At 41.7% G+C, this 15,383-nt stretch overlaps 6 non-coding genes across 6 annotated transcripts; 3 read left to right on the top strand and 3 right to left on the bottom strand.

Annotated features, from left to right (window-relative positions):
- Positions 1-154: 154 nt before the first annotated feature.
- trnak-cuu lies at positions 155-227 on the top strand. The gene has a single exon. It is a non-coding gene; the product is annotated as a tRNA-Lys (tRNA).
- Positions 228-327: 100 nt separating this feature from the next.
- Positions 328-401, bottom strand: trnan-guu. Its single transcript has one exon. It is a non-coding gene; the product is annotated as a tRNA-Asn (tRNA).
- Positions 402-8,653: 8,252 nt separating this feature from the next.
- trnak-cuu lies at positions 8,654-8,726 on the top strand. The gene has a single exon. It is a non-coding gene; the product is annotated as a tRNA-Lys (tRNA).
- Positions 8,727-8,826: 100 nt separating this feature from the next.
- trnan-guu lies at positions 8,827-8,900 on the bottom strand. The gene has a single exon. It is a non-coding gene; the product is annotated as a tRNA-Asn (tRNA).
- A 1,541-nt stretch (positions 8,901-10,441) lies between these two features.
- trnak-cuu lies at positions 10,442-10,514 on the top strand. The gene has a single exon. It is a non-coding gene; the product is annotated as a tRNA-Lys (tRNA).
- A 100-nt stretch (positions 10,515-10,614) lies between these two features.
- Positions 10,615-10,688, bottom strand: trnan-guu. The gene has a single exon. It is a non-coding gene; the product is annotated as a tRNA-Asn (tRNA).
- Between the last annotated feature and the right edge of the window lie 4,695 nt (positions 10,689-15,383).

The following is a 15,383-nucleotide window of genomic DNA, read 5'->3' as shown; positions in this document are numbered from 1 at the left end:
CAGATCACCAGAGCGCGAGCACCAGGTTAAGTATGCTTTTAATGTTAAATTTCTTGACTCTGTGCAACACACCGCAAGCATCGCTAACGTCCAGCTGAACATATCAGCGTTAATGGGCTGCGAGAGCAAACGCGTGAAAAAGCAGAGTACGGTTGCCTGGCTAGCTCAGTCGGTAGAGCATGAGACTCTTAATCTCAGGGTCGTGGGTTCAAGCCCCACGTTGGGCGTGATGTTATCTCTCTTTGTCTTTCAGAGTTGAGTAGAACTATTTCAAGCAATCTAAGACTTTGCTAGTGAAAAAACAAAACACAGCAACTACCCGGTCAGCGTCCCTGGGTGGGCTTGAACCACCATCCTTTCGGTTAACAGCCGAACGCGCTAACCTATTGCGCCACAGAGACATGTGTTACTGTTTATACAGTTCACGCCAGCAGCTGAGCAAATGATGCAATATTAAGACCAAATGTAAAGGAGGAACTCCATCATCCTTTCGCTTAAGAGCCGAGCGCGCTTACCGATCGCATCACAGAGAAAACAAAGTCCCAGTATTTCTTCCACTTCTATGAAAATAAATTCCCACAACCTTGTCCTGTTTGATGACTTCTGGTGTAACGAGGAGCCACTGCAACGAGAAAGGAGCATCAGGGTCAATATCGCTTTTCTGCTTGCTCTTCTCTGAATGACCTTTTGTTGGGTTTCTTGTATGTCGCAACCAGCAGCAGAGCAAATGATGCAATATTAAGACCAACTTCATACATAGATTTGGTCTTTTTGTCCACGAAACACCATCATATATAATTACCAGCCCTGGGTTTCTTATATTATGAGCTTGTTTACGCATGTTCCGTCCATTTGTATCGATTATCTGAATTACGTGTGGTTAGACTTTCTCCTCTTAAAAATACAGTTCTAATGACGTTGAACACCCAGTTAAAATGGATTCACTCAACAAAGGGACTAACAGAAGACGCTTTTGGCTCGCAAATGTAAAGGAGGAACTCCATTATCCTTTCGCTTAACAGCCGAGCGCGCTTACCGATCGTATCACAGAGAAAAGAGAGTCCCAGTATTTCTTCCACTTCTATGAAAATAAATTCCCACAACCTTGTCCTGTTTGATGACTTCTGGTGTAACGAGGAGCCACTGCAACGAGAAAGGAGCATCAGGGTCAATATCGCTTTTCTGCTTGCTCTTCTCTGAATGACCTTTTGTTGGGTTTCTTGTATGTCGCAACCAGCAGCAGAGCAAATGATGCAATATTAAGACCAACTTCATACATAGATTTGGTCTTTTTGTCCACGAAACACCATCATATATAATTACCAGCCCTGGGTTTCTTATATTATGAGCTTGTTTACGCATGTTCCGTCCATTTGTATCGATTATCTGAATTACGTGTGGTTAGACTTTCTCCTCTTAAAAATACAGTTCTAATGACGTTGAACACCCAGTTAAAATGGATTCACTCAACAAAGGGACTAACAGAAGACGCTTTTGGCTCGCAAATGTAAAGGAGGAACTCCATTATCCTTTCGCTTAACAGCCGAGCGCGCTTACCGATCGTATCACAGAGAAAAGAGAGTCCCAGTATTTCTTCCACTCCTATGAAAATAAATTCCCACAACCTTGTCCTGTTTGATGACTTCTGGTGTAACGAGGAGCCACTGCAACGAGAAAGGAGCATCAGGGTCAATATCGCTTTTCTGCTTGCTCTTCTCTGAATGACCTTTTGTTGGGTTTCTTGTATGTCGCAACCAGCAGCAGAGCAAATGATGCAATATTAAGACCAACTTCATACATAGATTTGGTCTTTTTGTCCACGAAACACCATCATATATAATTACCAGCCCTGGGTTTCTTATATTATGAGCTTGTTTACGCATGTTCCGTCCATTTGTATCGATTATCTGAATTACGTGTGGTTAGACTTTCTCCTCTTAAAAATACAGTTCTAATGACGTTGAACACCCAGTTAAAATGGATTCACTCAACAAAGGGACTAACAGAAGACGCTTTTGGCTCGCAAATGTAAAGGAGGAACTCCATTATCCTTTCGCTTAACAGCCGAGCGCGCTTACCGATCGTATCACAGAGAAAAGAGAGTCCCAGTATTTCTTCCACTTCTATGAAAATAAATTCCCACAACCTTGTCCTGTTTGATGACTTCTGGTGTAACGAGGAGCCACTGCAACGAGAAAGGAGCATCAGGGTCAATATCGCTTTTCTGCTTGCTCTTCTCTGAATGACCTTTTGTTGGGTTTCTTGTATGTCGCAACCAGCAGCAGAGCAAATGATGCAATATTAAGACCAACTTCATACATAGATTTGGTCTTTTTGTCCACGAAACACCATCATATATAATTACCAGCCTGGGTTTCTTATATTATGAGCTTGTTTACGCATGTTCCGTCCATTTGTATCGATTATCTGAATTACGTGTGGTTAGACTTTCTCCTCTTAAAAATACAGTTCTAATGACGTTGAACACCCAGTTAAAATGGATTCACTCAACAAAGGGACTAACAGAAGACGCTTTTGGCTCGCAAATGTAAAGAGAAAAGAGAGTCCCAGTATTTCTTCCACTTCTCTGAAAATAAATTCACACAACTTTGTTTTCTCTGTGATGCGATTGCTGTTCCATTGCTTTTGAAGTAACGACGAGCCACTGCAAAGAGAAAGCAGCATCAGGGTCAATATCCCTTTTCTACTGCTTTACACTCCCAAGTGTAAATGAAAGGGGTTAAAATTTAGAACAGAAGACGCTTTTGGCTCGCAAATGTAAAGGAGGAACTCCATTATCCTTTCGCTTAACAGCCGAGCGCGCTTACCGATCGCATCACAGAGAAAAGAGAGTCCCAGTATTTCTTCCACTTCTCTGAAAATAAATTCCCACAACCTTGTCCTGTTTGATGACTTCTGGTGTAACGAGGAGCCACTGCAACGAGAAAGGAGCATCAGGGTCAATATCGCTTTTCTGCTTGCTCTTCTCTGAATGACCTTTTGTTGGGTTTCTTGTATGTCGCAACCAGCAGCAGAGCAAATGATGCAATATTAAGACCAACTTCATACATAGATTTGGTCTTTTTGTCCACGAAACACCATCATATATAATTACCAGCCCTGGGTTTCTTATATTATGAGCTTGTTTACGCATGTTCCGTCCATTTGTATCGATTATCTGAATTACGTGTGGTTAGACTTTCTCCTCTTAAAAATACAGTTCTAATGACGTTGAACACCCAGTTAAAATGGATTCACTCAACAAAGGGACTAACAGAAGACGCTTTTGGCTCGCAAATGTAAAGGAGGAACTCCATTATCCTTTCGCTTAACAGCCGAGCGCGCTTACCGATCGTATCACAGAGAAAAGAGAGTCCCAGTATTTCTTCCACTTCTCTGAAAATAAATTCACACAACCTTGTCCTGTTTGATGACTTCTGGTGTAACGAGGAGCCACTGCAACGAGAAAGGAGCATCAGGGTCAATATCGCTTTTCTGCTTGCTCTTCTCTGAATGACCTTTTGTTGGGTTTCTTGTATGTCGCAACCAGCAGCAGAGCAAATGATGCAATATTAAGACCAACTTCATACATAGATTTGGTCTTTTTGTCCACGAAACACCATCATATATAATTACCAGCCCTGGGTTTCTTATATTATGAGCTTGTTTACGCATGTTCCGTCCATTTGTATCGATTATCTGAATTACGTGTGGTTAGACTTTCTCCTCTTAAAAATACAGTTCTAATGACGTTGAACACCCAGTTAAAATGGATTCACTCAACAAAGGGACTAACAGAAGACGCTTTTGGCTCGCAAATGTAAAGAGAAAAGAGAGTCCCAGTATTTCTTCCACTTCTCTGAAAATAAATTCACACAACTTTGTTTTCTCTGTGATGCGATTGCTGTTCCATTGCTTTTGAAGTAACGACGAGCCACTGCAAAGAGAAAGCAGCATCAGGGTCAATATCCCTTTTCTACTGCTTTACACTCCCAAGTGTAAATGAAAGGGGTTAAAATCTTAGAACAGAAGACGCTTTTGGCTCGCAAATGTAAAGGAGGAACTCCATTATCCTTTCGCTTAACAGCCGAGCGCGCTTACCGATCGCATCACAGAGAAAAGAGAGTCCCAGTATTTCTTCCACTTCTCTGAAAATAAATTCCCACAACCTTGTCCTGTTTGATGACTTCTGGTGTAACGAGGAGCCACTGCAACGAGAAAGGAGCATCAGGGTCAATATCGCTTTTCTGCTTGCTCTTCTCTGAATGACCTTTTGTTGGGTTTCTTGTATGTCGCAACCAGCAGCAGAGCAAATGATGCAATATTAAGACCAACTTCATACATAGATTTGGTCTTTTTGTCCACGAAACACCATCATATATAATTACCAGCCCTGGGTTTCTTATATTATGAGCTTGTTTACGCATGTTCCGTCCATTTGTATCGATTATCTGAATTACGTGTGGTTAGACTTTCTCCTCTTAAAAATACAGTTCTAATGACGTTGAACACCCAGTTAAAATGGATTCACTCAACAAAGGGACTAACAGAAGACGCTTTTGGCTCGCAAATGTAAAGGAGGAACTCCATTATCCTTTCGCTTAACAGCCGAGCGCGCTTACCGATCGTATCACAGAGAAAAGAGAGTCCCAGTATTTCTTCCACTTCTCTGAAAATAAATTCACACAACCTTGTCCTGTTTGATGACTTCTGGTGTAACGAGGAGCCACTGCAACGAGAAAGGAGCATCAGGGTCAATATCGCTTTTCTGCTTGCTCTTCTCTGAATGACCTTTTGTTGGGTTTCTTGTATGTCGCAACCAGCAGCAGAGCAAATGATGCAATATTAAGACCAACTTCATACATAGATTTGGTCTTTTTGTCCACGAAACACCATCATATATAATTACCAGCCCTGGGTTTCTTATATTATGAGCTTGTTTACGCATGTTCCGTCCATTTGTATCGATTATCTGAATTACGTGTGGTTAGACTTTCTCCTCTTAAAAATACAGTTCTAATGACGTTGAACACCCAGTTAAAATGGATTCACTCAACAAAGGGACTAACAGAAGACGCTTTTGGCTCGCAAATGTAAAGGAGGAACTCCATTATCCTTTCGCTTAACAGCCGAGCGCGCTTACCGATCGTATCACAGAGAAAAGAGAGTCCCAGTATTTCTTCCACTTCTATGAAAATAAATTCCCACAACCTTGTCCTGTTTGATGACTTCTGGTGTAACGAGGAGCCACTGCAACGAGAAAGGAGCATCAGGGTCAATATCGCTTTTCTGCTTGCTCTTCTCTGAATGACCTTTTGTTGGGTATCTTGTATGTCGCAACCAGCAGCAGAGCAAATGATGCAATATTAAGACCAACTTCATACATAGATTTGGTCTTTTTGTCCACGAAACACCATCATATATAATTACCAGCCCTGGGTTTCTTATATTATGAGCTTGTTTACGCATGTTCCGTCCATTTGTATCGATTATCTGAATTACGTGTGGTTAGACTTTCTCCTCTTAAAAATACAGTTCTAATGATGTTGAACACCCAGTTAAAATGGATTCACTCAACAAAGGGACTAACAGAAGACGCTTTTGGCTCGCAAATGTAAAGGAGGAACTCCATTATCCTTTCGCTTAACAGCCGAGCGCGCTTACCGATCGCATCACAGAGAAAACAAAGTCCCAGTATTTCTTCCACTTCTGTGAAAATAAATTCCCACAACCTTGTCCTGTTTGATGACTTCTGGTGTAACGAGGAGCCACTGCAACGAGAAAGGAGCATCAGGGTCAATATCGCTTTTCTGCTTGCTCTTCTCTGAATGACCTTTTGTTGGGTTTCTTGTATGTCGCAACCAGCAGCAGAGCAAATGATGCAATATTAAGACCAACTTCATACATAGATTATGTCTTTTTGTCCACGAAACACCATCATATATAATTACCAGCCCTGGGTTTCTTATATTATGAGCTTGTTTACGCATGTTCCGTCCATTTGTATCGATTATCTGAATTACGTGTGGTTAGACTTTCTCCTCTTAAAAATACAGTTCTAATGACGTTGAACACCCAGTTAAAATGGATTCACTCAACAAAGGGACTAACAGAAGACGCTTTTGGCTCGCAAATGTAAAGGAGGAACTCCATTATCCTTTCGCTTAACAGCCGAGCGCTTACCGATCGCATCACAGAGAAACAAGAGTCCCAGTATTTCTTCCACTTCTATGAAAATAAATTCCCACAACCTTGTCCTGTTTGATGACTTCTGGTGTAACGAGGAGCCACTGCAACGAGAAAGGAGCATCAGGGTCAATATCGCTTTTCTGCTTGCTCTTCTCTGAATGACCTTTTGTTGGGTTTCTTGTATGTCGCAACCAGCAGCAGAGCAAATGATGCAATATTAAGACCAACTTCATACATAGATTTGGTCTTTTTGTCCACGAAACACCATCATATATAATTACCAGCCCTGGGTTTCTTATATTATGAGCTTGTTTACGCATGTTCCGTCCATTTGTATCGATTATCTGAATTACGTGTGGTTAGACTTTCTCCTCTTAAAAATACAGTTCTAATGACGTTGAACACCCAGTTAAAATGGATTCACTCAACAAAGGGACTAACAGAAGACGCTTTTGGCTCGCAAATGTAAAGGAGGAACTCCATTATCCTTTCGCTTAACAGCCGAGCGCGCTTACCGATCGCATCACAGAGAAAACAAAGTCCCAGTATTTCTTCCACTTCTATGAAAATAAATTCCCACAACCTTGTCCTGTTTGATGACTTCTGGTGTAACGAGGAGCCACTGCAACGAGAAAGGAGCATCAGGGTCAATATCGCTTTTCTGCTTGCTCTTCTCTGAATGACCTTTTGTTGGGTTTCTTGTATGTCGCAACCAGCAGCAGAGCAAATGATGCAATATTAAGACCAACTTCATACATAGATTTGGTCTTTTTGTCCACGAAACACCATCATATATAATTACCAGCCCTGGGTTTCTTATATTATGAGCTTGTTTACGCATGTTCCGTCCATTTGTATCGATTATCTGAATTACGTGTGGTTAGACTTTCTCCTCTTAAAAATACAGTTCTAATGACTGTTGAACACCCAGTTAAAATGGATTCACTCAACAAAGGGACTAACAGAAGACGCTTTTGGCTCGCAAATGTAAAGGAGGAACTCCATTATCCTTTCGCTTAACAGCCGAGCGCGCTTACCGATCGTATCACAGAGAAAAGAGAGTCCCAGTATTTCTTCCACTTCTATGAAAATAAATTCCCACAACCTTGTCCTGTTTGATGACTTCTGGTGTAACGAGGAGCCACTGCAACGAGAAAGGAGCATCAGGGTCAATATCGCTTTTCTGCTTGCTCTTCTCTGAATGACCTTTTGTTGGGTTTCTTGTATGTCGCAACCAGCAGCAGAGCAAATGATGCAATATTAAGACCAACTTCATACATAGATTTGGTCTTTTTGTCCACGAAACACCATCATATATAATTACCAGCCCTGGGTTTCTTATATTATGAGCTTGTTTACGCATGTTCCGTCCATTTGTATCGATTATCTGAATTACGTGTGGTTAGACTTTCTCCTCTTAAAAATACAGTTCTAATGACGTTGAACACCCAGTTAAAATGGATTCACTCAACAAAGGGACTAACAGAAGACGCTTTTGGCTCGCAAATGTAAAGGAGGAACTCCATTATCCTTTCGCTTAACAGCCGAGCGCGCTTACCGATCGTATCACAGAGTAAAGAGAGTCCCAGTATTTCTTCCACTTCTATGAAAATAAATTCCCACAACCTTGTCCTGTTTGATGACTTCTGGTGTAACGAGGAGCCACTGCAACGAGAAAGGAGCATCAGGGTCAATATCGCTTTTCTGCTTGCTCTTCTCTGAATGACCTTTTGTTGGGTTTCTTGTATGTCGCAACCAGCAGCAGAGCAAATGATGCAATATTAAGACCAACTTCATACATAGATTTGGTCTTTTTGTCCACGAAACACCATCATATATAATTACCAGCCCTGGGTTTCTTATATTATGAGCTTGTTTACGCATGTTCCGTCCATTTGTATCGATTATCTGAATTACGTGTGGTTAGACTTTCTCCTCTTAAAAATACAGTTCTAATGACGTTGAACACCCAGTTCAAATGGATTCACTCAACAAAGGGACTAACAGAAGACGCTTTTGGCTCGCAAATGTAAAGAGAAAAGAGAGTCCCAGTATTTCTTCCACTTCTCTGAAAATAAATTCACACAACTTTGTTTTCTCTGTGATGCGATTGCTGTTCCATTGCTTTTGAAGTAACGACGAGCCACTGCAAAGAGAAAGCAGCATCAGGGTCAATATCCCTTTTCTACTGCTTTACACTCCCAAGTGTAAATGAAAGGGGTTAAAATCTTAGAAGGAGGCACTCCATTATTAGGCACATGAATGGAACAGGTGTTAGCTGAGTTATTGGTACTTGAGACTCCCAAGCTGCAGATCACCAGAGCGCGAGCACCAGGTTAAGTATGCTTTTAATGTTAAATTTCTTGACTCTGTGCAACACACCGCAAGCATCGCTAACGTCCAGCTGAACATATCAGCGTTAATGGGCTGCGAGAGCAAACGCGTGAAAAAGCAGAGTACGGTTGCCTGGCTAGCTCAGTCGGTAGACCATGAGACTCTTATTCTGAGGGTCATGGGTTCAAGCCCCACGTTGGGCGTGATGTTATCTCTCTTTGTCTTTCAGAGTTGAATAGAACTATTTCAAGCAATCTAAGACTTTGCTAGTGAAAAAACAAAACACAGCAACTACCCGGTCAGCGTCCCTGGGTGGGCTTGAACCACCATCCTTTCGGTTAACAGCCGAACGCGCTAACCTATTGCGCCACAGAGACATGTGTTAGTGTTTATACAGTTCACGCCAGCAGCTGAGCAAATGATGCAATATTAAGACCAAATGTAAAGGAGGAACTCCATCATCCTTTCGCTTAACAGCCGAGTGCGCTTACCGATCGCATCACAGAGAAAACAAAGTCCCAGTATTTCTTCCACTTCTGTGAAAATAAATTCCCACAACCTTGTCCTGTTTGATGACTTCTGGTGTAACGAGGAGCCACTGCAACGAGAAAGGAGCATCAGGGTCAATATCGCTTTTCTGCTTGCTCTTCTCTGAATGACCTTTTGTTGGGTTTCTTGTATGTCGCAACCAGCAGCAGAGCAAATGATGCAATATTAAGACCAACTTCATACATAGATTTGGTCTTTTTGTCCACGAAACACCATCATATATAATTACCAGCCCTGGGTTTCTTATATTATGAGCTTGTTTACGCATGTTCCGTCCATTTGTATCGATTATCTGAATTACGTGTGGTTAGACCTTCTCCTCTTAAAAATACAGTTCTAATGACGTTGAACACCCAGTTAAAATGGATTCACTCAACAAAGGGACTAACAGAAGACGCTTTTGGCTCGCAAATGTAAAGGAGGAACTCCATTATCCTTTCGCTTAACAGCCGAGCGCGCTTACCGATCGTATCACAGAGAAAAGAGAGTCCCAGTATTTCTTCCACTTCTATGAAAATAAATTCCCACAACCTTGTCCTGTTTGATGACTTCTGGTGTAACGAGGAGCCACTGCAACGAGAAAGGAGCATCAGGGTCAATATCGCTTTTCTGCTTGCTCTTCTCTGAATGACCTTTTGTTGGGTTTCTTGTATGTCGCAACCAGCAGCAGAGCAAATGATGCAATATTAAGACCAACTTCATACATAGATTTGGTCTTTTTGTCCACGAAACACCATCATATATAATTACCAGCCCTGGGTTTCTTATATTATGAGCTTGTTTACGCATGTTCCGTCCATTTGTATCGATTATCTGAATTACGAGTGGTTAGACTTTCTCCTCTTAAAAATACAGTTCTAATGACGTTGAACACCCAGTTAAAATGGATTCACTCAACAAAGGGACTAACAGAAGACGCTTTTGGCTCGCAAATGTAAAGAGAAAAGAGAGTCCCAGTATTTCTTCCACTTCTCTGAAAATAAATTCACACAACTTTGTTTTCTCTGTGATGCGATTGCTGTTCCATTGCTTTTGAAGTAACGACGAGCCACTGCAAAGAGAAAGCAGCATCAGGGTCAATATCCCTTTTCTACTGCTTTACACTCCCAAGTGTAAATGAAAGGGGTTAAAATCTTAGAAGGAGGCACTCCATTATTAGGCACATGAATGGAACAGGTGTTAGCTGAGTTATTGGTACTTGAGACTCCCAAGCTGCAGATCACCAGAGCGCGAGCACCAGGTTAAGTATGCTTTTAGTGTTAAATTTCTTGACTCTGTGCAACACACCGCAAGCATCGCTAACGTCCAGCTGAACATATCAGCGTTAATGGGCTGCGAGAGCAAACGCGTGAAAAAGCAGAGTACGGTTGCCTGGCTAGCTCAGTCGGTAGAGCATGAGACTCTTAATCTCAGGGTTGTGGGTTCAAGCCCCACATTGGGCGTGATGTTATCTCTCTTTGTCTTTCAGAGTTGAGTAGAACTATTTCAAGCAATCTAAGACTTTGCTAGTGAAAAAACAAAACACAGCAACTACCCGGTCAGCGTCCCTGGGTGGGCTTGAACCACCATCCTTTCGGTTAACAGCCCAACGCGCTAACCTATTGCGCCACAGAGACATGTGTTACTGTTTATACAGTTCACGCCAGCAGCTGAGCAAATGATGCAATATTAAGACCAAATGTAAAGGAGGAACTCCATCATCCTTTCGCTTAACAGCCGAGCGCGCTTACCGATCGCATCACAGAGAAAACAAAGTCCCAGTATTTCTTCCACTTCTATTGAAAATAAATTCCCACAACCTTGTCCTGTTTGATGACTTCTGGTGTAACGAGGAGCCACTGCAACGAGAAAGGAGCATCAGGGTCAATATCGCTTTTCTGCTTGCTCTTCTCTGAATGACCTTTTGTTGGGTTTCTTGTATGTCGCAACCAGCAGCAGAGCAAATGATGCAATATTAAGACCAACTTCATACATAGATTTGGTCTTTTTGTCCACGAAACACCATCATATATAATTACCAGCCCTGGGTTTCTTATATTATGAGCTTGTTTACGCATGTTCCGTCCATTTGTATCGATTATCTGAATTACGTGTGGTTAGACTTTCTCCTCTTAAAAATACAGTTCTAATGACGTTGAACACCCAGTTAAAATGGATTCACTCAACAAAGGGACTAACAGAAGACGCTTTTGGCTCGCAAATGTAAAGGAGGAACTCCATTATCCTTTCGCTTAACAGCCGAGCGCGCTTACCGATCGTATCACAGAGAAAAGAGAGTCCCAGTATTTCTTCCACTTCTCTGAAAATAAATTCACACAACCTTGTCCTGTTTGATGACTTCTGGTGTAACGAGGAGCCACTGCAACGAGAAAGGAGCATCAGGGTCAATATCGCTTTTCTGCTTGCTCTTCTCTGAATGACCTTTTGTTGGGTTTCTTGTATGTCGCAACCAGCAGCAGAGCAAATGATGCAATATTAAGACGAACTTCATACATAGATTATGTCTTTTTGTCCACGAAACACCATCATATATAATTACCAGCCCTGGGTTTCTTATATCATGAGCTTGTTTACGCCTGTTCCGTCCATTTGTATCGATTATCTGAATTACGTGTGGTTAGACTTTCTCCTCTTAAAAATACAGTTCTAATGACGTTGAACACCCAGTTAAAATGGATTCACTCAACAAAGGGACTAACAGAAGACGCTTTTGGCTCGCAAATGTAAAGGAGGAACTCCATTATCCTTTCGCTTAACAGCCGAGCGCGCTTACCGATCGTATCACAGAGAAAAGAGAGTCCCAGTATTTCTTCCACTTCTCTGAAAATAAATTCCCACTACCTTGTCCTGTTTGATGACTTCTGGTGTAACGAGGAGCCACTGCAACGAGAAAGGAGCATCAGGGTCAATATCGCTTTTCTGCTTGCTCTTCTCTGAATGACCTTTTGTTGGGTTTCTTGTATGTCGCAACCAGCAGCAGAGCAAATGATGCAATATTAAGACCAACTTCATACATAGATTTGGTCTTTTTGTCCACGAAACACCATCATATATAATTACCAGCCCTGGGTTTCTTATATTATGAGCTTGTTTACGCATGTTCCGTCCATTTGTATCGATTATCTGAATTACGTGTGGTTAGACTTTCTCCTCTTAAAAATACAGTTCTAATGACGTTGAACACCCAGTTAAAATGGATTCACTCAACAAAGGGACTAACAGAAGACTGCTTTTGGCTCGCAAATGTAAAGGAGGAACTCCATTATCCTTTCGCTTAACAGCCGAGCGCAGCTTACCGATCGTATCACAGAGAAAAGAGAGTCCCAGTATTTCTTCCACTTCTCTGAAAATAAATTCCCACTAACCTTGTCCTGTTTGATGACTTCTGGTGTAACGAGGAGCCACTGCAACGAGAAAGGAGCATCAGGGTCAATATCGCTTTTCTGCTTGCTCTTCTCTGAATGACCTTTTGTTGGGTTTCTTGTATGTCGCAACCAGCAGCAGAGCAAATGATGCAATATTAAGACCAACTTCATACATAGATTTGGTCTTTTTGTCCACGAAACACCATCATATATAATTACCAGCCCTGGGTTTCTTATATTATGAGCTTGTTTACGCCTGTTCCGTCCATTTGTATCGATTATCTGAATTACGTGTGGTTAGACTTTCTCCTCTTAAAAATACAGTTCTAATGACGTTGAACACCCAGTTAAAATGGATTCACTCAACAAAGGGACTAACAGAAGACGCTTTTGGCTCGCAAATGTAAAGGAGGAACTCCATTATCCTTTCGCTTAACAGCCGAGCGCGCTTACCGATCGTATCACAGAGGAAAGAGAGTCCCAGTATTTCTTCCACTTCTCTGAAAATAAATTCCCACAACTTTGTCCTGTTTGATGGCTTCTGGTGTAACGAGGAGCCACTGCAACGAGAAAGGAGCATCAGGGTCAATATCGCTTTTCTGCTTGCTCTTCTCTGAATGACCTTTTGTTGGGTTTCTTGTATGTCGCAACCAGTAGCAGAGCAAATGATGCAATATTAAGACCTACTTCATACATAGATTTGGTCTTTTTGTCCACGAAACACCTATCATATATAATTACCAGCCCTGGGTTTCTTATATTATGAGCTTGTTTACGCCTGTTCCGTCCATTTGTATCGATTATCTGAATTACGTGTGGTTAGACTTTCTCCTCTTAAAAATACAGTTCTAATGACGTTGAACACCCAGTTAAAATGGATTCACTCAACAAAGGGACTAACAGAAGACGCTTTTGGCTCGCAAATGTAAAGGAGGAACTCCATTATCCTTTCGCTTAACAGCCGAGCGCGCTTACCGATCGTATCACAGAGAAAAGAGAGTCCCAGTATTTCTTCCACTTCTCTGAAAATAAATTCCCACAACCTTGTCCTGTTTGATGACTTCTGGTGTAACGAGGAGCCACTGCAACGAGAAAGGAGCATCAGGGTCAATATCGCTTTTCTGCTTGCTCTTCTCTGAATGACCTTTTGTTGGGTTTCTTGTATGTCGCAACCAGCAGCAGAGCAAATGATGCAATATTAAGACCAACTTCATACATAGATTATGTCTTTTTGTCCACGAAACACCATCATATATAATTACCAGCCCTGGGTTTCTTATATCATGAGCTTGTTTACGCCTGTTCCGTCCATTTGTATCGATTATCTGAATTACGTGTGGTTAGACTTTCTCCTCTTAAAAATACAGTTCTAATGACGTTGAACACCCAGTTAAAATGGATTCACTCAACAAAGGGACTAACAGAAGACGCTTTTGGCTCGCAAATGTAAAGGAGGAACTCCATTATCCTTTCGCTTAACAGCCGAGCGCGCTTACCGATCGTATCACAGAGAAAAGAGAGTCCCAGTATTTCTTCCACTTCTCTGAAAATAAATTCCCACTAACCTTGTCCTGTTTGATGACTTCTGGTGTAACGAGGAGCCACTGCAACGAGAAAGGAGCATCAGGGTCAATATCGCTTTTCTGCTTGCTCTTCTCTGAATGACCTTTTGTTGGGTTTCTTGTATGTCGCAACCAGCAGCAGAGCAAATGATGCAATATTAAGACCAACTTCATACATAGATTTGGTCTTTTTGTCCACGAAACACCATCATATATAATTACCAGCCCTGGGTTTCTTATATTATGAGCTTGTTTACGCCTGTTCCGTCCATTTGTATCGATTATCTGAATTACGTGTGGTTAGACTTTCTCCTCTTAAAAATACAGTTCTAATGACGTTGAACACCCAGTTAAAATGGATTCACTCAACAAAGGGACTAACAGAAGACGCTTTTGGCTCGCAAATGTAAAGGAGGAACTCCATTATCCTTTCGCTTAACAGCCGAGCGCGCTTACCGATCGTATCACAGAGAAAAGAGAGTCCCAGTATTTCTTCCACTTCTATGAAAATAAATTCCCACAACCTTGTCCTGTTTGATGACTTCTGGTGTAACGAGGAGCCACTGCAACGAGAAAGGAGCATCAGGGTCAATATCGCTTTTCTGCTTGCTCTTCTCTGAATGACCTTTTGTTGGGTTTCTTGTATGTCGCAACCAGCAGCAGAGCAAATGATGCAATATTAAGACCAACTTCATACATAGATTTGGTCTTTTTGTCCACGAAACACCATCATATATAATTACCAGCCCTGGGTTTCTTATATTATGAGCTTGTTTACGCCTGTTCCGTCCATTTGTATCGATTATCTGAATTACGTGTGGTTAGACTTTCTCCTCTTAAAAATACAGTTCTAATGACGTTGAACACCCAGTTAAAATGGATTCACTCAACAAAGGGACTAACAGAAGACGCTTTTGGCTCGCAAATGTAAAGGAGGAACTCCATTATCCTTTCGCTTAACAGCCGAGCGCGCTTACCGATCGTATCACAGAGAAAAGAGAGTCCCAGTATTTCTTCCACTTCTCTGAAAATAAATTCCCACTACCTTGTCCTGTTTGATGACTTCTGGTGTAACGAGGAGCCACTGCAACGAGAAAGGAGCATCAGGGTCAATATCGCTTTTCTGCTTGCTCTTCTCTGAATGACCTTTTGTTGGGTTTCTTGTATGTCGCAACCAGCAGCAGAGCAAATGATGCAATATTAAGACCAACTTCATACATAGATTTGGTCTTTTTGTCCACGAAACACCATCATATATAATTACCAGCCCTGGGTTTCTTATATTATGAGCTTGTTTACGCCTGTTCCGTCCATTTGTATCGATTATCTGAATTACGTGTGGTTAGACTTTCTCCTCTTAAAAATACAGTTCTAATGACGTTGA

This window comes from Electrophorus electricus, chromosome 1 (genome assembly GCF_013358815.1).
Source record: "Electrophorus electricus isolate fEleEle1 chromosome 1, fEleEle1.pri, whole genome shotgun sequence".
NCBI classification, from domain to species: domain Eukaryota; kingdom Metazoa; phylum Chordata; class Actinopteri; order Gymnotiformes; family Gymnotidae; genus Electrophorus; species Electrophorus electricus.
This window is presented reverse-complemented; position numbering and strand designations above follow the sequence as displayed.